General features: G+C 49.4%; 1 protein-coding gene and 1 long non-coding RNA gene across 2 annotated transcripts in view; both read right to left on the bottom strand.

The window, feature by feature from the left end:
• Positions 1-2,549: 2,549 nt before the first annotated feature.
• LOC146822459 (uncharacterized) lies at positions 2,550-3,294 on the bottom strand. The gene is made up of 3 exons (XR_014963312.1): positions 3,201-3,294; positions 3,040-3,096; positions 2,550-2,959 (listed from the first exon to the last, which is right to left on the bottom strand). It is a non-coding gene; the product is annotated as an uncharacterized LOC146822459 (long non-coding RNA).
• A 2,348-nt stretch (positions 3,295-5,642) lies between these two features.
• The window catches only part of LOC146822458 (uncharacterized), a 326,778-nt gene continuing 307,385 nt past the window's right edge, over positions 5,643-25,035 (bottom strand). The window contains exon 6 of the mRNA XM_085610060.1: positions 5,643-5,702. The gene's annotated coding sequence lies outside the window, so the exon portion shown is untranslated. The remainder of the gene's footprint in view (positions 5,703-25,035) is intronic.

Below are 25,035 nucleotides of genomic sequence, written 5' to 3'. Positions count from 1 at the left end.
ACACGAGCCTCAAGAAGGGAAAAGTTTGATGTTATTCACTTCAGGGTTGATAATCTCCGCGACTACAGCTAACAATCTGTCCACGCAGGGGTCAGCAGGCGAGCCTGATTTCAAACCCTTCAAAATTGAGGGTGCTAGGCAGATCTACTAGAGAGAAAGAGTGTAGAGAGTGCCTAGGAATAGCAGGCGTAGAGACACACAGCATGGAGAGAGGCCCTGAGAAGGATGTAAAAGCCACCTGAATCCTGCGGATTTTATTCATAAAGAAATTGGACAGAGTGTCGCACCAGGCCTCTGTGGCAGGGATTGAGTTCGACTCCGCCATGGGAGAAATAAAGCTCTGAACTATTGCATAAATCTAATTAGAGTTATTTTGCCTCGGCTCAATGTGGGATCCATAATATTGCTTCTTAGCCTGTGTAATCGCAGCATAGTACGTTTTTTGTCTATGCCTGAGATTACCCTTAGCCAGGGGATAATACTCACTAGAGCTCCAGGCACGCTCAAGTTTTTTGCACTCATGCTTAAGACATGGACAAACTCTGCCTCCACATCCTTCACCATCATCAACATGCACAAACCCAGCCTCCACATACTTCAGCATCATCAACATGAACAAAACCAGCCTCCACATCCTCGACATGGACAAACCCAGCCTGCACATCCTCCAGCATCATCGACATGCACAAACCCTGCCTCCACATCCTTCAGCATCTTCGAAATGCTCAAGCCCAGCCTCCACATCCTACAGCATCATCGACATGGACAAACCCAGCCTCCACATCCTTCAGCATCATCAACATGCACAAACCCAGCCTCCACATCCTTCAGCAACATAGACTTGGACAAACCCAGCCTCCACATCCTTCAGCATCATCGACATTTACAAACCCAGTCTCTACATCCTTCAGCATCCTCAACATGCACAAACCTAGCCTCCACATCCTTCAACAACATAGACATGCACAAACCCAGCCTCCACATCCTTCACCTTCATCAACATGGACAAACCCAGTCTCCACATCCTTCAGCATCATCAACATGCACAAACCTAGCCTCCACATCCTTCAACAACATAGACCTGGACAAACACAGCCTCCACATCCTTCAGCATCGACATTTACAAACCCAGCTTCCACATCCTTCTGCATCATGGACATGCACAAACCCAGCCTCCACAACCTTCAGCATCATTAACATGCACAAACCCAGCCTGCACAGCCTTTAGCACCTTCGATATTTACAAACCCAGACTCCACATCCTTCAGCATCTTCAAACATGGACAAACCCAGCCTCCACTTCCTTCAGCATCAATGACATGCACAAACCAAGCCTCCACATCCTTCAGTATCAAATGACATGGTCAAACCTGGCCTCCACATCCTTCAGCATCATCGACATTCACAAACCCAGCCTACCCATCCTTCAGCATCATCGACATGCACATACCCAGCCTGCACATCCCTCAATCAATCAATCATTCAAGGGTTTGTAAAGCACACTACTCACCCTGAGGGTGTCAAGGTGCTAGGGGTGGGGGCAGCTCCAGATCAGTCGTTGCTTCGAATCAGTCAAAAAGCCAGGTCTTGAGGTCCTTTCTAAAGGTTTGCAGGGTTGGGGAGCATCTGATGTTCACGGACGGCTCGTTCCAGGTATTGGCAGCTATGTAGGAGAAGGCTCTCCCTCCTGTTTTGTTTCTGTGAATGTGGGGGACACTTGCCAGGGTGAGGTTGATGGAGTGGAGGTTCCGTTTGGGTACGTGGAAGGAAACTCTCTCTCATTGAGGTGTTTGGGTCCGATGTTGTTGATGGATTTGTAAGCGTGGGTGAGGAGTTTGAAGGTGACCCTCTTTTCGCCGAGGAGCCAGTGAAGTTCTCGCAGGTGTTGGGTCATATGTTTGTGATGCGGAGTCCCAAGGACGAGTCTGGCAGCGGCGTTCTGGATGGTCTGGAGTCTCTGTAGTAGAGCTCTGTTGATTCTGGCGTATAAGGCGTTGCCGTAGTCCAGTCTGCTGGTTATGAGCGAGTGGGTGATGGTCTTTCTGCAGTCGGGGGGATCCATTTGAGGGTCTTGGAGGATGCGCAAGCTGGTGGAAGCAACGGCATTGATCTGGCGATTCATGGAGAGGGACGAGTGAGGATGATGCAGAGGTTTTGTGCGTGGTCCGTGGGAGTGGGTGGATTCCCGAGGGCGGAGGGCCACCAGGTGTTGTCTCAGGCAGACGTACAGGGTCCGAGGATGAGGATACTTTAGCATCATCGACACACACAAACCCGGCCTCCACATCCTTCAGCATCATCGATATGCACAAACCCAGCCTGCATATCCTTCAGCATCACCAACATGCACAAACCCAGCCTCCACATCCTTCAGCATCATCGTAATGCGCAAATAAAGCCTGAACATCCTTTAGCATCATCAAGATGCACAAACCCAGCCTCCACATCCTTCGGTATATGAAAAAACAGTCACAGTGGAGCAGTTTATCTTAATAAAAACACAAGTATGTGAGTATACACTTAAATCGAGTTATGACAACACCTTATTGAGATACACAAATGACCTCATTTAATCATATTCAGCATAGAAAAGGGTCAACATTTCAACCTATTAAATAGACAAATGCATGTCACAATCATCATTTTCAATTACTACGGGTGTAAGTGAAGTGAAAAGTGCAACATAAATCGGGATAAGTGCAGACAAAGTGAAGGGGAAGGTCGTGTGTTTTAGAACATCCAAAATGAATTTGAAGACCTAACCTGCCACTCGAATGGCAATAACACAAATGCAATAACATTAGCAAGAAAAGCAGTTGTACAATCACTGTCAGTCTTGTGTATTAAACAAAGGGAAAAGTCGTCGACGTTTCGACCCCTAATCGAGCCAGCAATTAGGAAATCTTGGAAGCGGGGTCTTCTTCAGGACCAGCGGGGGGTAGGGAAGAAGGACTTACACCTAGAGATAATGAGTAGTATTAATACGGTGTGTCTCTAGGATCATTAATTGTCATGAGGTAGAAATAAGATGATATTTACCAGCAACAGCAAGGAAAACTCATGCTGGATTATTTGTGGAGTGGGCCCGAACGGCTCCTAAAACAAAACAAAAACAAAAAGACGGAACAAGGGGAGATTGTACATCTGTATGAGGTCTCAATTGGGGCCTGTTGGCCAAAGCAAGATGGTGTATTACTCACCATTCAATGTTGAACAACCGGTGCTATTGATGGCAATATTCTTGTCGGTATGTGATGAATCACAGTGGGCAGTGGTTCAAAAGTAACCAACGCTGGGGGGGTAAAGAAATTGAATTTCAAATCACCACTTAGTTTGAAGATGTACCAAAACCAAATAAGGTACAAACATCAAAAGACCCACACAAGTGACGGGAAAACTATGGGGGCAAATGTATCTAAAAATGTCTAAAAAGGGAGTCACCGTGAGGGGACATCAAGGGTAACTATGGGCAGCGCTGCGGGGTTTGGAGGATATGAATCCGCTAAATTTAAGAAGAACATCCAGCGTGTTATGGACTTAACACGTAACAAGCCCCAACCTCTGAAAGCCCGGACAATAAGTATGAGGCAGGCGAAGATGAGAGATTAAGCTCGCAGCGTTTCACAAAATCAAAACTTGAAAAAATATATAAAACCGCCTAACGGCTCTAAAGCATGGAAACTAATTACATATGGTTCTTATTATAACTCAACCCAACTACGATGTGGCCAACAACGGAAGAATAGCAAATGGAGAGGTGAAGAGGGGCAGCTTTTAATCTCTTAGTGGAGCAAAAAGAAAGTGAGAAGCGCGGTGAATTGCAATCTCTTGGAAGACGCGCGCTTGCTCCGCGGCATGACATACCTCCCAGGTAGCGTCGACAACATCTGACAGCTAACCCTGGGAAGTGTCAGGTCGCTCATTAAGTAACTGACGAAAACAAGTACGTCAGCAAGAGGCACGTGACGAGCCCATTGGACCGGGGCAGGGGGTGTGTCTGTAACAACGCAGCTGAAAGCTCAGATGCTGCAAAACTGAAAGTGTTAACCCGTGATCGACAGACAGCGTTCAAAGGCGCGCGAAGGGCACTTAAATGTGTCAATTGAAACTGCTGTGTTACAGCTTACACTCTAAGTTTCTTGTTTACAACATTGAAGCATAATATTTTCAGCGTTGTGCGTTAATGCAAAAAAATAGGTAAAGCCACTTAGTCAAATGTACGTCAGCTTGGAAGCCATGAACATGAAAAACAAATCATAGAGCAGCATATAAAATAGAGGCAAGCATTAACGTATCCTATTTAAAATGTATGCAACGAGGTAGTGACCTGACTGCAAAAGCAGCTTACATTCTGAAGCAGAGATAAATCGCCCTCAACAAGATAACAATATATGTCTAGATAGAGTGTAGTTCAGATTTTGAAAGGGAATCAAGGCAATAGTAGGTTCCAGGGGCGGAAAAAATGTGTCATGCAGCAAATGATTATGGATGGTCAAGATTACCCCATATTTTAGGCTAGGTGTTATTCAACAGGGATAATTGTGCATACGTAGCGTCAAGTTCGTTAAGGCCATTGAGGACAGAGTCAAACCTGTCCATCCATTTACATTCACGAGTGTTGAGGATTGCTCCCAGGTCGCCTCCCCTGATACCCAGAGTGATGGCCTCCAGAACTAGCCATTTCATCGATTCAGGGGGGTGATTAAATGCTGAAAAATGTTCAACCATGGGGGCCCCCGTGGTATTGCATCTTATTCTGCTACAGTGTTGTAGGATACGGCATTTAATCCTCTGAGTGGTCTGACCCACATATATCTTATTGCAGGGACAGACAATGGCGTAAATCACATTCTTAGTGTTACAATTTGTCAATGTTTTTAGGGGCACCGTGCAATTGTTCAATTGAAACACTTTAGTTTCAATAGTGAGACCACAGGCTTTACATTGTCCACATTTGACATGGCCTACTGGTGCCGGTAGTTGCCACTATCGCAGACAAGTAGAGTTATCCAAAAACAGTGTCCACTTAAATGTGATTTCGGGAATTATTCTTAGGTCGCTGTAATGTGGGATCTTAAGTAGTCACCAAAATCTTAGTCAGAATATGCAGGAATGGTTCCTTTAAGTGGCAGAGTTTACTACTGAGATATTGATTATGATTGGTTCAGGCCTTTGTCAATTAATTGAACATGGTAGGTGGTGGGGTTTGAGCTCTTGAGTAGCCGAAATCCATTGGCTAATCAAGATCTGCCCTCCCATTAGTGAAGGGGACATCAACCATCAGACAGATACCACATCACTGCCAGGATATCTGAAATGGAAGAGAAATGCATTCTCGATCACTGTGGAACAGATGCAAGACATGCAGCTGAGTTACAACAGGATATACCACTACTGTATAAAACTTATCAGTTAAAAACAAAGCTCAAGGAGAGGACCAGCTGCAAAAAGATCACAAGAGGTCTGTGATTTCTAGAACCTTCTAATGGTGGGGACCCCATCAACTGAACTTGAGGGTCTCTGTCTGGTTTAGCAATGGGAACCTCTGGGTTTTTGATGACTGAGGCTCAGATGGCTCTACCATCAATCAATCGTCAGGGTTCTTGTAAAGCACGACTACTCACCCTTTGAGGTCTCAAGGCGCTGGAAGATGTGGGGGTGGATCTGCGGTTCAGTCGAAGAGCCAGGTCTTGAGGTCCTTCCTGAATTGAGACAGAGACAGTTATTGCCTGATATGTTGAGGCACGGAGTTCCAGGTCTTTGCAGTGAGATAAGAGCAAGATCTTCCTCCAGTCATGTGTGAGACGTTGGCCTGTTATATGCTGTCACTAATTAAAGTGGGCACCGTGCACCTGTCCAAACGACCCTTATGATGTCCAAGGTCAAAGATAACCTTTAGAAAGCTAATCTAGTGGTAGCTGTGGAGAGCAGCCTTCAGGCTTAATCTTGAAGGAATGTAAAGCAGATTGTTTTACCAGAATATCACCTCTTGAATAACTAAATGAAAGGAGAACCACAAAGTGTTTATATAAAAAATATGTATTTATTTCTATAACACTCTCTACTATTCTCTACACAAGAATAGAACACAAAGCACTCGATACGTTTCAATAGAACAGTTGTAAGTAGCACAGTTCACAGCGGGCTCCAGGGGGAGACCGAACAATATACTAAAAAAATGGTATAACAATCACGACTTGAATAGACACAATCCCTAGAGCATGTAGAATCACTGGGACCCCAAGGAATCACCCAAAGGGGGTAGATCGGAACTCCACGGGGGACGGGTGCAGTGTGTAAACACGAGCGCGGGCTCCGTACAACTCTTTGAGAAAGTCACGGTTGGAAAGTTACAAGTTAAGGACACTTCTAGGAGGACTTCGAACAAATCCTTTGGAACTTAAGAGGTTCTAGGGCCAACCCATCGGCGGATATCCAGGTACCCACGTTACCTATCCCAGAGGAGCCGGGTACATTGGATTCAAATGGTGTCGGAAACCACCGTTGTTTCTAATGGGGAACTTGGAAGAAATGCTGCTGCCGTGAAAGTGAAAAGTGTCCGGTGGAATCAAAGCATGGATTCTAAGTGAAAGGAACCTGAAATCAGAGGGGACAGAGTCTGGGTCACTTCACGTGACCAGGGGCTCGGTAGTCAAATGCTCACCAATGTCGGATGCTTCAGGGACGCTGAGGCGTTGCTTGACTCTGCAGCCACGAGGACCAGGAGACGTTAAGGATGACCAGAGACCGGAAGTGAGCTGTCCCACGAAGAATGTCGAGTGCGGAGGGGTCGATGTCTGGCTGGAGCACCAACAAGCCTTGGCAAATACAACCCATGCAGCAAGGACAAACAGGTTACAGTGTAGACCAGCAAGGTCCAGGGGACTCCCCAAGCAATGGAGAGACAAGGCACATCTGGAGCAACCAGGTGATCCCAAGAACAAACAAGGTGACCCTCGCCAGAACACACAGGCCAACAGCCCAGGGATCGCGAGGAGACCTCGAGCAAGATTGCGAACTACCAGCCCACGGAGCACTCGGTGCGAGGAGGCCGGAGATCTTAAGTGGAAATACTGCTCAGGGTCTGGAATACATGGAGTCCAATGCACAAGCTCAGGAATTGCCAACAAGCATCTGCAACTGCAAATGTACGTGGTGCGCAGGGGTTCGGGTCACGCAGTCCCCATGATGGATACTGGCCTCAGAACTGCTGAGAGGGCAGATCGACCTCAGGGACCTTCGGAAACCCACCTCCTTTGTTGGTAAAATCTTTGGAGTCCTCAGGAGCTTGGGAGATGCAAGCAGGTCAGATGCGCTTAGGTGACTGCATCTGCAGGGGAGTAACTCCAGACCATCGAAGTACATGGAGTCTTCTTAGTAGAATCTTATCCAGGTAAAATCCAAAGAGCCTAAATCAGGCAAGGCCTTTTATACCCACTTGATAGGGTATAAAAGATTCAGGGCTCCCTTCTATGGGAGGGGCAGGACAGAGGGGTGACTACACCCATGTCCCTTTGTCCAGTTTCACGCCAGAGCAGGAGCCAACGGCTCCCAGAACTGGCTCTAGCTGGACTATGCACATGGACACCAGATGTGCCCACAGTGCAGACTTTCTGGCACTCTCAGAGTGCACCCACCCATACCCAATACACTAAACCCTGTCTGGGAGGTGGTCACACCTCCCTGTGACAAGATACCTATTGTAATGCCTTCCCCTGCTCGAGCTTAGCTCAGCAGCAGGAGGGCAGAAATGTGTCTGTGGGTGGCAGCGTCCAGTTTGTGCTGCCCGGGTTAAGAAAGCTGGTACAGGGTAGACCGGTGACCCACGCATGTCTTTGTGGAAGGGTGGAATCATACCTCCAACACCAGTTACTTGTGTGGAGGTATGATTCCAAGGTGTTTGACACCAAACACAACATGGTTCTAGGAAGCCATTTTAAAGTTAGCATTTACCGCAAGATTATAATGCACCTTAAACTGTATGTATGACTGCATCACAGACAGCCCTGGAGAATGGACTCCAAAGGCTGCAGAGGGGCCCTGCTCATGCAGGGGCACCCTCTCTCGTGCAACCCAGCACTCTGCCTTCAGGATTGATAAGGCCTGCTATAGGGTGACTGATAGGTTTTAAGTGTAGTGATTTAGATACAGATCTAGGGATACTATATCTGAGTAAGTGGTGCAAGCACAAGCTTACACAGGTTGTGATTGCAAACCTGTGTTGTTATTTTAAATGGCCTTACATGGGTGGCATAATACATGCTGCATCCCATGGGAGGTCTCTGGGGTACCTAGGCCCTTGGTACATGTGTAACATAAACTAGGGACTGACAAGGGTGTAGGAGAGTAGGATCTGCTTCACATGGGTACCCCCACTTTTTGCTGATGTTTCACTGTTTTTCGACCTCAGTCTGGCTGTGGCCCTGCTAATCAGGACCTCAGCCTAGCTGCTTCCTCTCTAAAATGGTTTCCATGTACATTAGGTACATAACTAATTGGATTCTGGAGTGCCTTATAAGCCCCTAGTATATGGTATACTATGTACCTAGGGCATAGGTACCTCAGAGGCCTACCAGGGGCTGAAGCATGTATTATGCCACCCCTGGGAACCACTCCAAAATGGCACCACAGGTCTGCTACTGCAGCCTGGGTAAGGGTGTGCTTGCCCCCCCTTACTGTGGTATAGGCTACCTATATCACTACCATTGCACACACATATAAAACCTATAAGTCACTCCTATGGCAGGCCCTAACCATCCTGAAGGCAGAGTGTTTGTTTTTTATGTAAGAGGGTGCCCCTGCATGAGCAGAGCCCCTCTGCAGCATTTAGAGAACCTCCTCTGATGCTGTTTGTGGTGCAGCCGGACCATATACTCTTAAGTGCATTATAACCTACTACCCCCCCCGCCAATTCTGGTGGCTGGGGTAGCATTCCACCCTTCTAGAGGGAGAGACATGTTCACATTGGTCTAAGCCGGTAGGACTTTCAACAGCCCTGGCATTACAAAATGGATGCCTCTGCCACAGACACGGGTCTTGCCTCCTGCTTCTGACCGAAACTCTGGCAGTGGAGGCCTGGACAATAGGTTTCCTGTCTCAGGGAGGTGTAACCACCTCCCCAGACAGGCAGATGTGTATTGGGGCTGGGTGGGAGCACTCTGGTGCTTTGAAGTCCTGCATTGGGGGCACACTTGGTGTCCCTGTGCATCGTCCAGTTCAAACCGGTTGCAGGGGCTACCTGCCCCTCCTCTGGTGCGAAACTGGACAAAGGAAATGGGTGTAACCACCCCTCTTTCCAAACCCTCCCATAGGGGGGTTCCTAGAGTATATCCAACCCCCAAACTTTGTATAAGTATGGGAACCCAGTCCTTGCGACTTTAGATTACCCTGGACGAAACTCTGCAACATATATCCTGGACCTTCGACGTTCTATCCTGACTAGAAGACTGAAGAAATCTCTCTTGGAGTCAAGGAGTGACTCCCCTGCTTGGCAGGCACTAAAGAAGCAACTGTCCGGTCTGCAATTCTGAAGTTCCCATTGGACTCCGAAGTCTCTGCATCCTCAGAGGTGGATTTACTGACTTCCCCGAGGCTACCCTGAGTCCTCAGCTGAGTTGAGGCTCGTGGCTATCATGGGTGACGAGGAACCGTGACCCCTGGACACTGCGTACTATTGCTGGTACATCGACTTCTTGTGTATTCCTGAAGTTCTGCTTTGGGCTCTGAGTAGCCCCAGCCTTGAGCACTGACTGCACCAAAGATCTCGGACCTCCACTAAACGAGTGACCCGTGGGCCGGGACCAGTGCGACTGCTCGAGGATCCTGCGCGATCGCTAGCCCGTTGGCTAGTGGGTCCGCACGAAGGCAACTCATCTTTTGCTTGGGCTTCCCTGGTTGCCTCAGATGTGCTCTGACTTCCCCTAGCTGGGTGAGCCCCTCAGACGTTGCTGGTCTGCACCGACGTTCTTCTTCTCTTTCCACAAGACTTGCCGTTACCAAGGCTTGTTGGGTCCATTCTGGTCGCCGACACCGCAGCACTTGACAGACTTCGTGGGACAGCTAGAATCCAGCTCGTGGACTTCGACGCCTCCTGGACCTTGTGGCTGAAAAGTCAAGACACCCATCAACTCACCTGAAGCACCCGACACCTGTGAGCATTGGTCCATCCTGCCCTCGTTCACTGGCAAGTGACCCAGACTCTGTCCCCTCTGCTTTCAGGTTCCTTCCTTCCTAGATCCAGGCTTGGATCTCTTCGGACACTTCTCCTCTTCACGGCAGCAGCAGTTCTTCGCCAGCTTCCATTGTAATCGACGACGCGACCCGCCACCAAAAGACACCTATGCACCCAGCTTCCCTGGGTGAGGTTTTCAGTTGATCAATTCAATTGAGATTATCTGGTAAAACAATAGCAAGCTGGAATCCCACACGCTGCACGCCAATGTGAGAAGGTGGCCTGATATATGCTGTCCACTGGTTCTAGTGGGCACCTTGTATCAGTCCAAACAACCCCTTATGGTGATAGGTTAAAGACAACCTTTATTGAAAGCTATCCTAGTGGTAGCTGTGGAGAGCAGCCTTCAGGCTAAGTCTTGAAAGAATGTAAAAAGCAGCTCGTTTTACCAGTCTATAATCTCTTGAATGATCAAATGAAAGGACAACCACACCAGGTATATATTTAATATATATATATATATATATATATAAGGTTAAAACACACCCCTCTAGTCTCTTTATGAGACTGGAGTTCGAAGTACTTAAGTTACAAGTGAGCAATCATCAGTAATAGCACAAATACACGTTTGGGCCCTAGGGGCGTACCAAACCATATACCAATAAAGTGGTAAAAGAACAGCGACTGAACTAGACACAAGGCCTAGAGCCTGTAGAATCGCTGGGACCCCAAGTAACCACCCAAGGTAGGGACACAGGGGACCCACGTGGACTGTATGCAGTGTGTAAACACAACCGCGGGTTCCCGTTATCTTCTATGGGCAATGTCGCGGTTGGAATTTTAAAGATTAGGGACACTTAGAATCGAGTCAGGACCAAACCCTTTTGGACTTAGGAAGTTCCAGGGCTAGCACCCACAGGAGCACCGGAGTACTCGAGTTACCTCACCCAGGGAAGCCGGGTGCATAAGTGTCTTTTGGTGTCGGGTCGCGTCGTCGATTTCAAAGGAAGCCTGCAAAGAACGGCTGCTGCCTTGAAGAGGAGAAGTGTCCGCAGAGATCCAAGCCTGGATCTAGGATGGAAGGAACCTGAAAGTAGAGGGGACAGAGTCTGAGTCACTAGCCATTGACCGAGGGCAGGATGGACCAATGTCCACAGATGTCGGGTGCTTCAGGTGAGTTGATGGGTGTCTTGACTCTTCAGCCACGAGGTCCAGGAGGTGTCAACGAAGTCCACGAGTCGGATTCAAGCTGCACCACGAAGTCTGTCGAGTGCTACAGCGTCGGCGACCAAAATGGACCCAACAAGCCTTGGTAACGGCAAGTCACTGGAATTTAGAGAAAGGACTGCAGTGCAGACCAGCAAGGTATGAGGGACTCACCCAGCGATAGTAAGTCAGGGCACATCTGGAGCAACCAGGAAAGCCCAAGCAGAAGAGGAGTTGCCTTTGTGCGGACCTGCTAGCCAACAGGCTAGTGATCGCAAAGGAGCCTCAAGTGGTCACACTTGAAACTGGCCCACGGGTCACTCGTGGAGTGGAGGCCAGCAATCTTCGGAGCAGGAGGTGCTCAAGGCTGGGGCTACTCAGAGCCCAAAGCACAACTTCGAGGAAGTCCCAGAAGATAGTGTTGCTGCAAAAGTTCAGTGTCCAGGGGTCACGGTTCCACATCACCCACGATAGCCACGGGCCTCAGCTTTGCTGTGGACTCAGGGTAGCCTTGGGGAAATCCACTTCTGGTGATGCAAAGACTTCGGCGTCCGGCGGGAGCTTCAGCGATGCAGACTGGTCAATTGCTTCTTTGGAGCCTGCCAAGCAGGGGAGTCACTCCTTGACCCCAAGGGAGATTTCTTCCGTCTTCTAGTCGAAATGGAAAGTCGAAGGTCCAGGATATATGTTGCAGAGTTTCGTCCAGGGGAATCTAAAGTCTCAAGGACTGGGTTCTCATACTTATACTAAGTTTGGGGGCGGGACATACTCTAGGGACCCACCTATGGGAGGGTTTGGAAAGAGGGGCGCTTACACCCATTTCCTTTGTCCAGTTTTGCGCCAGAGCAGGGGCAGGTAGCCCCTGCAACCGGTTTGAACTGGACTCCGCACAGGGCCACCAAATGTGCCCCCAGTGCAGGACTTCAAGGCACCAGAGAATGCTCCCGCCCAGCCCCAATACACATCTGCCTGTCTGGGGAGGTGGTTACACCTCCCTTCGACAGGAAACCTATAGTCCAGGCCTCCCCTGCCGGAGTTTCGGTCAGCAGCAGGAGGCCAGACCCGTGTGTGTGGCAGAGGCATCCATTTTGTGATGCCAGGGCTCAGGAAAGTCCTACCGGGTTTGACCAATGTGAACATGTCTCTCCCTCTAGAAGGGTGGAATGCTACCCCTGCCACGAAAAACTGGCGGGGGGTAGTATTCCAAGATGTTTGACACCAAACACAACATGTTTTGATGCAGCCATTCCAAAGTTAGCATTTACCGCGAGGTTATAATGCACTTAAGTGTATATGATATGGATGTATCACAGAACAGCCATAAGGAAGTATTTCCGAAAACTGCAGAGGGGCTCAGCTCATGCTTGGGCACCCTCTCACACAAAACCAAGCACTCTGCCTTCAGGATTGTCAAGGCCTGCCATAGGAGTGACTTATAGGTTTATATGTGTCTGTGTATATATGTGGATATAGGTAGCCTATACCACTGTAAGGGGTGCAGGCACACCCTTACCCAGGCTGCAGTAGCAGACCTGTGGTGCCATTTTGGAGTGCTTCCCAGGGGTGGCATAATACATGCTTCAGCCCCTGGTAGGCCTCTGAGGAACCTCTGCCCTAGGTACATAGTATGCCATATACTAGGGGCTTATAAGGCACTCCAGAATCCAATTAGTTATGTACCTAATGTACGTGGAAACCATTTTAGAGAGGAAGCAGCTAGGCTGGGGTCCTGATTAGCAGGGCCACAGCCAGTCTAGGTCGAAAAACAGTGAGACACCAGCAAAACGTGGGGGTACCCATGTTAAGCAAATCCTACTCTCCTACACAACTCCCCCCCCCCACAAACGCAGGGACATTAAACTAACCTTGACCAGTTGAGTCTTCATGTTCTAAGTGGAAATACCTAGAGAGTCCATCTGCATTGGCATGGTTACTCCCAGGTCTATGTTCCTCTGTAAAGTCCATCCCGTGTAGGGAAATGGACCACCTACGCAGTTAGGGGTTTTAACCCTTCATTTGTTTTAGCCATAAGAGGTGCTTATGGTCTGTTTTAACAAGGAAGTGAGTACCAAACAAGTATGGCCTCAACTTCTTCAGAGCCCAAACCACAGCAAAGGCCTCCCTATCAATAGCTGACCAACGTTTCTCTCTGGGGGTCAGCCTTCTGCTTATGAAAGCTACTGCTTGATCCTGACCATCATTCAATTGTGACAGTACAGCCCCTACCCCCAATTCAGATGCATCTGTCTGGACATTGAACTTTTTGGAGTAGTCAGGACTCTGCAGAATGGGAGCAGTGCACATGGCCCGCTTCAGGTCATCAAATGCCTTTTGACAGCTAGCTGTCCACTGAACCTTTGTGGGCATCTTTTTTAGAAGTTAAGTCATTCAAGGGTGTCACTATTGATCCATACCCTTTGACAAATCTCCTATAGTACCCAGTCAGGTCTAAGAAGGCTGCCACCTGAGTCTGGGTAGTTGGAGCAACCCAGTCCATTATGGTCTGGATTTTGCTCTGCAATGGTTGAACCTGGCCTCCACCTACAAGGTGGCCCAGGTACACAACCTGACTCCGCCCTATCTGGCACTTAGTGGCCTTGATAGTGAGGCCTGCTTTTTGCAGGGCCTCCAAAACATTCCTCAGGTGGACCAGGTGATCCTCCCAGGTGGAGCTAAAGACAGCAATATCATCAAGATATGCTGAACTAAAGTATTCCAGGCCTTTAAAGACTTGTTTCACCAACCTTTGGAAAGTGGCAGGTGCATTCTTCAAACCAAAGGGCATTAGGGTAGAAAATGCTGTTTTGGGCTTTGCATAATCAGCTAGACTGATCTGCCAGTAGCCAGCTGTCAGGTCAAATGTGCTTAGAAACTTGGCTGAGGCCAAAGTATCTATTAGTTCATCTGCCCTGGGGATGGGATGGGCATCAGTCCAAGTGACTGCATTGAGACCCCTGTAGTCTACACAAAACCTCATCTCTCTTTTCCCACCACTGGTGTGAGGTTTAGGTACCAGGACTACTGGGCTAGCCCATGGGCTAAACTGAGGGTTCAATCACACCCAGATCCAACATCTTTTGGACTTCTGTCCTTATACAGTCCCTGACATGGTCAGGTTGCCTGTAGAACTTATTCTTCACAGGTAGACTGTCCCCAGTGTCCACTTCATGAGTGCACCAGGTGGTCTGACTTGGAGTCAGAGAAAACATATGTCTAAACTGGCTGAGAAGGTCTCTGCAGTCAGTTTGCTGCTGGGCAGTGAGGCTGCGTGCCAAGGCTACACCATCCACTGAGCCATCAGGGTTCTGTGAGAGCAGTTCAGAGAGTGGGTCACTCTCTACCTCCTGTCCCTCATCAGTAGCCATGAGCAAGCCCATGTCTGCCCCGTCCACATATGGCTTGAGTCTGTTCACATGGAGCACCCTATGGGGGTTCCTGGGAGTACCAAGGTCCACCAGGTAGGTAACCTCTTCCTTCTGCTCAAGTATGGTATGGGGTCCAATCCACTTGTCTTGGAGAGCTGCTGGGGCCACAGACTCCATCACCCATACCTTCTGTCCTGGCTGATACACAGTCAAAACAGCCGTTTGGTCAAGTCAGGCATTTTGTAATTCCTGGCTAGCCTCAAGGTTTTTTGATGCCTTCTTCATGGACTCAGCCATCATGGAGCTGAGACCAAGTACATAGTCCACTATGTCCTGTTTAGGGGGTTTGAGAGGTAACTCCTGTGAGAAGTTGGCCTGGTATATGCTGTCCACTAAATAAAGTGGACACCTTGTACCAGTCTAAACAACCCCTTATTGATGATAGGTTAAAGACAACCTTTATTGAAAGCTATCCTAGTGGTAGCTATGGAGAGCAGCCTTCAGGCTTAATCTTAAAGGAATGTAAAGCAGCTTGTTTTACCAGAATATCACCTCCTGAATGATCAAATGAAAGGAGAACCACAAAGTGTTTGTATAATGATATATATTTGTTTCTAAAACACTCTACTATTCTCTACACGCGAATAGAACACAAAGCACTCGATACGTTTCAATAGAACAGTTGGAGGTAGCACAATACACAGCGGGCTCCGGGGCGAGACCGAACCATATACTAAAAGAATGGTATAACAGTCACGACTTCAATAGACAAAGTGCCTAGAGCACGTAGACTCGCTGGGACCCCAAGGAACCACCCCAGGTGAGTAGATTGGAACCCCAAGGAGGACGGGTGCAGTGTGTGAACATGAGCGTGGGCTCCGTACAACTCAATGGGAAACTCGCGGTTAAAGTTGTACAGTTTAGGGACACTTCGGAGAGGACTTCAAGCAAGATCCTTGGAACTTAAGCGGTTCTAAGGCCAACCCACCCGTGGATACCACGGTACTGGAGTTACCTATCCCAGAGGAGCCGGGTGGATAGGGGTCAAGTGGTGTCAGAAACCTCAGTCGTTTTCAATGGCGTGCTGAGAAGAAGTACTGCTGCCGTGCAAGTGGAAAGTGTCTGGTGGAAGCCAAACCTGGATTCGAGGTGAGCGGAACCTGAAAGCAGAAGGGACAGTGTCTGGGTCACTTCACGTGACAAGGGGCTCTGTAGGCGAATGCCCACCAATGTCGGGTGCTTCAGGTGAGATGAGGTGCTGCTTGACTCTTCAGCCTCGAGGACCAGGAGACGTTGAGGATGGCCAGAATCTGGAGGTGAGCTGTCCCACGAAGGATGTCGAGTGCTGCGGGGTCGTGTCCAGCTGGGGCACCAACAAGCCTTGGCAAATGCAACCCATGAAGATAGAGAAAACAGATTACGGTGTGGACCAGCAAGGTCCGGGAGACTCTCCAAGCAATGGAAAGTCAGGGCACATCTGGAGCAACCAGGTAAGCCCTAGAACAAACAAGGTGACCCTCGCCAGGACCCACAGGCCAACGGACCAGGGATCACGAGGAGACCTCAGGCAGGATTACGAAGTACCAGCCCATGGAGCACACGGTGTCAGGCGCTGATCAAGTGCACCTACCGAAGGTACAGCCGGAGGAGGACTACATCACCCAGAATTCCCGGCTGTAAGAAGGCGTGGCCAAGGCTCGTAAATACGTGTGTCGAGAACCAATCGGGGCCCGTAATACTGGCAATTGGAGTCAGGTTGGAGAAGACGCCACTCATGGAACGAGGGAGACGCTGGTGCTAGCGTCTGCGAGATCGCTGCAAGCACGTACCCCGTCGTGGTAGGAAGCCACCATGAGGTACACGGCTTAGGGAATTTTGGTTCCGTGTCCAAGGAACTTCACCGCGGGACGCTGACGTAAGCGTCGCCGCGTTCCCTGAACTGAGGACTGTCGGGAGGTTAGGAGCGAATTCTTCCTAACGGACTTCGAGGCAGTATCGTTGGGACTCTCGGAAGGATCGGCAGTCCTTGCATCTTCCAGGTATTACCGGAACAAGTGAGGGGCTGCCCTGTTCGGGACTATTTAGTTTTGCACAACGAATCAAAGCGTGTTAGGTGCTGGGGCTTGCGTGACATTTGCTTATACTTTCCGCCTCTCGCTCTTAAATGGAAACGGAAACCACTACCCTCTACATGCTGATAATGCTAGAGTAGAAACTGTTGGGTTCAGACAATGGAGCGTTAACCAGAGAATTGCACATCAGTGCCAATGAAGACTGGAGAAGCTAACAGGTGAAAGGAAAGTGTGAAAGGTCTAAACTGTCCTGCTGGTGTTGGAGAGGGTGTGTCCTCTCGTTGAGATCAACACTATTTGTTGAGGCTAAGCTGCATGTGCAGTGGCATGACTGAGGTGACACATTTGTTAGGCATAATTAGTGAGACCTAATTGAGAGTAGGTTGACTTGTGGTCTTTGCTCTATGTTCTTTTATTCCTTTATATTGCAGGAATCCCAATCCCCACTGTTCCCATCCTGTTCCCTTTCCCTCACCTGTCTGCCCTGGTACTCTGTGTTTCTGTAATCCAGAGCCGGGGACGTCTGGAGGTGGAACCCTTGTGCTTCACTCGAATCTACAGGAACCACAGTGGATCGTGACAGAATTACGCGCCCACGAAATGTATCCTTACGGTTCGAGTAAAGCACAAACATGGCCTCCTTAGATGATGTGTTGCAGGCTCTCCTGTTGGTACAACAGGAATTGGCTGCCTCAAAGGCAGAGACGGCCGCCCTGAAAGAGAGGGTGGATCGACAGGGTCGGAATCTGTTTGACGCCACGCAGTCTTCATCCCCTATACAGGTGAACGTGTCTCCTCCCATTCCCCTGGCTAGCCCGGAGAGGTTCTCGGGAGACCCCCACAAGATTCAAACCTTCCTGACACAAATCGCTTTGCACTTTGTGCAAACCCGCTTCCTTTCCCTCTAATCATTCGTGGGTGGCTTTTGCAATTTCGTATAGGACGGGGGAAGCTGCCAATTGGGCAGTGCCCTTGGTCAAATACGACGATCCCCTGCTGTCAGACTGGAACACCTTTAGAAGCGAGTTCGAGTGGGTGTTTGATCGAAGGGCCATCACCTTCTTGGCAGACCGAGAATTATTGGAACTCAGACAGGGTAAACAAGACTTAGTGACGTATCTGACCCAGTTCAACCGTCTTGTTGCTGAGACGGCGTGGCCAGAGGAAAAAAGAATGTCCCTCTATTACCAGGGTTTACGAGACGACATGAAGGACGTACTTGCCCAAATCGATCCTCAGCCCTCCACGTACACAGACTTGATGAACCTCACGTTAAGGCTAGATCATAGACTGTCTGAGCGAAAGGGAGAGAGGGTTTATGCCCATGTCGATAAAACAGAGAGGATCCAGAACCGCCGGGACCCCCTCTGAGGTCCAGGCCGAACCCATGGAGGTGGGTGCGATCCGGGCCCCGTTGTCTAGGGCCGAAAGAGAAAACCGCAGAATCGCAGGTTTATGCATGTATTGCGGTAAGAAGGGCCATTATGTTCGGGATTGTCCCGCAAAACCCAAGAAAAGTGGGTATGCCGGTATGAAGAAAGTGGCGGTAGCCACGTTGCAGGTTTCCATTCCAGGCCCCCTGATTCCAGAAGAGAGGGCCAAGATACCCGAACCTCGTGTCTTACAGCTGCCATCTTTGGCGGTCATAGAGTCAGTCGCATCCGAATCTCACGTTATGTTAACCATGCGATTGACGGTGGGAACTCAAGATCATAAGGTAGGAGTGATGGTTGACTCCAGTGCCACAGGGAATTTTGTTGATAGCGGGTTGGTGCAACGGCTAGGGTTACGGCGCATTCCGAGAACAAGTCCAGAAACGGTATGGGCAGTTGATGGGAAACCTCTTAAATCAGGGCCCATGACGGAAGTCACTGAAACTTTGACCCTGACCAAACCAGGACCTCTTTGGGATCATGTGGAAGAGGTAGCCTTAAACATCATTGAGGCTCCACAGTATGAGTTGATACTAGGTATGCCTTGGTTGACAACCCATAATCCCACGATAGATTGGAAGAGGAAGACGGTGGAATTTGAAACCAAATATTGCAGAGAGGAGTGCGCTAACGCTCAACGAACACCTCTTCTGGCCCTCTCCCAGGGGTATCACATTCTCACCGCAGCAGAGAAAGTGACGGTCCTCCCCGCAGCATATGACAAGTACAGGGAAGTGTTTAGCGAGATTAAGGCGGAACACCTGCCACCGCACCGAGTTTATGACTGCCAAATAGACTTGATCCTTGGGGCAATCATTCAAAAGAAGGGGGGTCCCTAAAGGCAGGATAGGTAGACAGGGGAAATAGGGAACAACAGAAGTCAAACGGAGAAAGCAAAACCCACTGTCTACACTAAATTGATTTACAGTATGCCCACAAATGGGTCAAATTTATAAGAAGGAACACTAGGCCAAGACAGACAAGAGAAGAAGATATAACAGCTCAAGATTTCAGTTGGAATAATCAAGGTGATAATACTTGCATAAAAAATCTAAACAATATAACAGGCAATACAATTTTTACACCTGAGCAAAAGATCCCACACAAAAAAAACATAGACGACTCAATCAAGCATCATACTCATAAGTAAGACAAAACAAACATATATGCTTCAATAATACATATTAATTTCCGATTGGATTTAAAATTAACATCCACAATATACAAATTGGACAAAAAACAAGCTTGTGTATTCCCAGTTCATAGGGACATGTAGAATCTTCTGGTGGGCACGAGAAGGTAAGAGTCAACGTACGTTTCGGTGTTCGCCCATACAGGGCTACACCTTCATCAGGGCAACGATGATAAAAGGCGTGTGGGACGAAAACAGGCGAAACCCAAAGAGGGGTCCGATAGGTAACGATCATAGGAAACAACCGGTGTAGGGCTGCTCGCACGAGAATTTTAGGAGCATCGGGGGTAGATAACCCAAGGAAAGGGGGCCCACCGTTGGGCGAGAGCCGTACGTTTAAATAATCCACAGACTAATATTCACAGTCATGGCTGAAAAGGATGAAGGTAGAGAAAATCTCAGGTCCAGCCGTCTAGTGCAGGATCGTGCAATGATAACAAGAGTCTGCCTTCTTGCAGAGTGTATGCCTTATAAGAGCCGGAGACAGAATATCTGCGACAATACTTGAAGCACTACGTAGACATAGGGTTTATCAGGCCTTCCCGTTCTCCTGCCGCTTCGCCTCTTTTCCTTATCAAGAAAGCTAATGGCGACTTAAGGACATGCATCGATTATCGCGATTTGAATAAAAACACGGTTCGTAACCGCTACCCTCTTCCACTCATCCCTGTCTTGCTGGACCAGGTGAAGGAGGCAACCATTTACACTAGATTGGACTTGAGGGGGGCCTATCACCTGGTCCGGATAAGGGAGGGTGATGAGTGGAAGACGGCGTTCAAAACGCGATATGGTCTTTTTGAGTATAGAGTAATGCCGTTTGGACTGTGTAACACCCCAGCAGCTTTCCAATACTTCCTCGATGATGTCCTCAAGGAATATGTAGATAAAACAGCTGTGGTGTACATAGATGATATACTGATTTATTCCACAGATCCTAGAGCACACAGCACGCACGTGTCACAAATCTTACACAAGCTGAGAGAGAACAATTTGTTTTGCAAGTTGAGCAAGTGCGAATTTCACGTAGAGAGGGTGGAATTCCTGGGAGTGGTCCTAAGTCCTTCAGGGTTGAGTATGGCTGAGAGAAAAGTGTCAGCAGTACAGGAGTGGCCTTTCCCAAAGACAGTGAGAGAAGTACAGTGTTTTCTGGGCTTTTCTAATTATTACAGAAGATTTATCTCACACTTTTCACAGCTCGTCTCTCCTCTTATCCGTTTGCTGCGAAAAGGACATCCGTTTTCGTGGACTCAGGAGGCCATGCAGGCGTTCTGCGATTTAAAAAAGGCGTTCACTACCGCCCCAATTCTACAACATCCCCAATCAGAAGTGCCATTCATTGTAGAAGCAGACGCTTCCGACATCGCAGTGGGGGCCGTACTATCGCAACGTGAGGCGCTGTCAGGACAATTGCATCCAATAGCCTTTCTATCCAGGAAATTGATCCCGGCTGAAGCAAACTACACGATCGCTGAAAAGGAGTTGCTGGCAGTCAGAAAGGCGTTTTAGGAATGGAGGCACTACCTTTGGGGGGCCAAACATCCGGTAATGGTATATACCGACCACAGGAATTTGCAGTACCTAAAAACAGCCCGGCAACTCACGCAACGGCAGATGCGCTGAATGCTGTTTTTTGCTGGTTTTGACTTTGTCATCACTTTCCGACCTGGTTCGGAGAACAAGAAAGCAGATTCGCTATCTCGACAAGACGGCGGGCAGGTGTCTCGCATGGAAGTAACAGAGGCCATCATCCCCCCGGAGAAGGTGATGTGTTGTCAGGGCAGACACGTTTCTGGACTCTGTAAGAAAACACCGCACTATGGTGCAATGGCTGCAATGGGCGGAAGAAGGGGCGGATCGGCGTATTAAAGGAGGATTGCCGTTTTTCCGAGACAGTTTGTTTGTACCGTCAGTGGCGCTGCAGCGCCAGGCTTTCGTATGGTGCCATGAGTCGCTGATCGTGGGTCACCCCGGTTGCACAAAAACTCTTCACCTTCTATAACGTCACTTTTGGTGGAAACGCATGAACGAGGACATCCGTCGCTGGATACAACAGTGCGACGTTTGCGCCCGAGCCAAAGGAGACCGCTCGAAAGCTAAAGGCAAGTCGGTCCCGATGCCGACTCCCGCAGGGCCCTGGCAAAACATAAGCATTGACTTCGTGTTGGGTCTACCAATGGACCAGGGATGCAATGCGATCATGATGGTGGTGGACAGCCTCACCAAAATGGGTCATTTTGTACCGTGCAAAAACCTACCCTCGGCCAGTCAGACCGCCCAGCTGTTGCTGTCTCATGTGGTGCGATTGCATGGATTTCTAGGAGTGATTGTTTCTGACAGAGGCCCGCAGTTTATTGCACAGTTCTGGAAAACATGGTGTACAGCCTTGCAAGTGGAAGCGGCCATGTCCACCAGCTTCCACTCGCAGACGGATGGCCAGACTGAACGTCTTAATCAAACGCTCAAGATATACCTCCGATGCTACTCGAAAGAAGCAAGTGCTTCGTGGGTGTCGCTTCTATGGTTGGCCGAAATCTCCTACAACAACGCGTGGCACAGCTCCATCAAGGAATCTCCCTTTAGGGCCAACTACAGATATCATGCCAAGGTACTTCCTTTATCCTTCCCCTCGGAAGTACGGGACCAGCCCGCTATTGCTGCCCAGTTGCAGGTTCTGGGGAAAATGCACGGGCGCCTAAAGACGAATCTGGAGCGGGCTAAAGGCATCTACAAGGCCTGGGCGGACCGCCACCGTCAGGACGGACCTTCGTATCAACTGGGTGACCGTGTGTGGTTGTCCACGAAATACCTTCGCTTCTAGTTGCGCAGTATTTTCCATCCGCGGTTCATCGGTCCGTATCCCGTGTTGCGCCGCGTGGGCGCTGTGGCGTATAGGTTGGCCTTGCCCGCCTCTTTGCGCATCCATCCGGTGTTCCACTGCAGCTTGCTGAAGCCGGCAGCGGGGGTTAGGAGGATGGCGGCCCCGCTGGTTTACAGAGACGGCTATGTGGAATACGAAGTGCGGAAGGTGTTGGATTCACGGTATCGGAGGGGTCGGCTGTGGTACCTCCTGGCATGGAAGGGCTACTCGGCGGAGGAAGATTCCTGGGTCCCGTCTTCGGACGTGCACGCACCGGAGACTGTGCGCTTGTTCCACGCCCGATTCCCGGACAAGCCTGGTTCTAAGAGGCGCGCGGGCGGGGGGCATACTGTCAGGCGCTGATCAAGTGTGCCTACCGAAGGTACAGCCGGAGGAGGACTACATCACCCAGAATTCCCGGCTGTAAGAAGGCGTGGCCAAGGCTGGTAAATACGTGTGTCGAGAACCAATTGGGGTGCGTAATACTGGCAATTGGAGTCAGGTTGGAGAAGACGCCACTCGTGGAACGAAGGAGACGCTGGTGCTAGCGTCTGTGAGAACGCTGCGAGCACGTACCCCGTCGTGGTAGGAAGCCACCGTGAGGTACACGGCTTAGGGAATTTTGGTTCCGTGTCCAAGGAACTTCACCGCGGGACGCTGATGTAAGCGTCGCCGCGTTCCCTGAACTGAGGACTGTCGGGAGGTTAGGAGAGAATTCTTCCTAACGGACTTCGAGGCAGTATCGTTGGGACTCTCGGAAGGATCCGCAGTCCTTGCATCTTCCAGGTATTACCAGAACAAGTGAGGGGCTGCCCTGTTCGGGACTATTTAGTTTTGCACAGCGAATCAAAGCGTGTTAGGTGCTGGGGCTTGCGTGACATTTGCTTATACTTTCCGCCTCTCTCTCTTAAATGGAAACAGAAACCACTACACTCTACATGCTGATAATGCTAGAGTAGAAACTGTGGGGTTCAGACAATGGAGCGTTAACCAGAGAAGCGCACATCAGTGCCAATGAAGACTGGGGAAGCTAACAGGGGAAAGGAAAGTGTGAAAGGTCTAAACTGTCCTGCTGGTGTTGGAGAGGGTGTGTCCTCTCGTTGAGATTAACACTATCTGTTGAGGCTAAGCTGCAGGTGCAGTGGCATGACTGAGGTGACACATTTGTAAGGCATAATTAGTGAGACCTAATTGAGAGTGGGTTGACTTGTGGTCTTTTCTCTATGTTCTTTTATTCCTTTATATTGCAGGAATCCCAATCCCCACTGTTCCCATCCTGTTCCCTTTCCCTCACCTGACTGCCGTGGTACTCTGTTTCTGTAATCCAGAGCCGGGGACATCTGGAGGTGGAACCCTTGTGCTTCACTCGAATCTACAGGAACCACAGTGGATCGTGACACATGGTGCGAGGAGGCTGGAGATCTTCGGTGAAAATATTGCTCGGGGTCAGGACTACACAGAGTCCAATGCACAACTTCAGGAAATGCTGGTGTGTATGTGCAGTTGCAAAAGAATGTGGTGCACAGGGGTTCGGGTCACGCGGTCCCCACGAGGGATACTGGCCTCAGCTTCACTGAAAGGATAGATCAACCCAGAGACCTTCAGAGACCCACCTGCTGTGTTGCAGAAATCTTCGGAGTCCTCAGGAGCTCGGGAGATGCAAGCCGGTCAGATGCGCTTAAGGTGCTTGCTTCAGCAGGGGAGTAACTCATTTACTCCAAGGGTGATTCTTCGGTCGTCCAGCGTTGTGCAGACAGTCGAAGTACTTGGTATCTTCTGTAGCAGAATCTTGTCCAGGTAAAATCCAAAGTCCTGTAGCCAGGTAATCCATTGTATACCCACGGGAAGGGGTAGGACAGATTCAGGGGTCCCTACTATGGGAGGGGCAGGACAGAGGGGTGGCTACACCCATGTCCCTTTGTCCAGTTTTGCACCAGAGCAGGAGCAAATGGGTCCTGAACCGGTTTGAGCTGGACTATGCACAGGGACACTAAATATGCCCCCAGTGCAGACTTTCTAGCACTCTAAGAGTACACCCAACCAGCCCCAATACACTAAAGCCTGTCTGGGAGGTGGTCACAGATCCCTGTAACAGGATTCCTATTGTCATGCCTTCCTCTGCTCAAGCTTGGCTCAGCAGCAGAAGGGCAGATGCGTGTCTGTGGCTGGCAGCATCCATTTTGTGCTGCCTGGGTTAGGAAAGCTGGTACGGGTAGACCGGTGACCCACGCATGTCTTCGTGGAAGGGAGGAATCATACCTCACACACCAGTTACTGGTGGGGAGGTATGATTCCAAGGTGTTTGACACCAAACAAGACATGGTTCTAAGCAGCCATTTTAAAGTTAGCATTTACCACGAGGTTATAATGCACTTAAACATATATGTATGGCTGCATCAGGGACAGCCCCAGAGAATGGACTCCGAACGCAGCAGAGGGTCCCTACTCATGCAGGGGCACCCTCTCACGTAAAACCCAGCACCCTGCCTTCAGGATTGTTAAAGCCTGCCATAAGGGTGACTGATAGCTTTTAGGTGTAGTGATAAACGTGCAGATATAGGGATACTATATCTGGGTGAGTGGTGCAAGCATCAGCTTACACAGTTCACAGTAGCGAACTGTTGGTGTCAGTTTGAATGGTCCCTCAGAGGTGGCATAATACATGCTGCAGCCCATGAGAGGCCTCTGGGGTACCTATGCCCTTGGTACCTGTATACCATATATTAGAGAATGATAAAG

Source organism: Triturus cristatus, chromosome 6 (genome assembly GCF_964204655.1).
Source record: "Triturus cristatus chromosome 6, aTriCri1.1, whole genome shotgun sequence".
NCBI classification, from domain to species: domain Eukaryota; kingdom Metazoa; phylum Chordata; class Amphibia; order Caudata; family Salamandridae; genus Triturus; species Triturus cristatus.
Note: the sequence above shows the minus strand (reverse complement) of the source record. Positions and strands in the feature narration are given on the sequence as shown.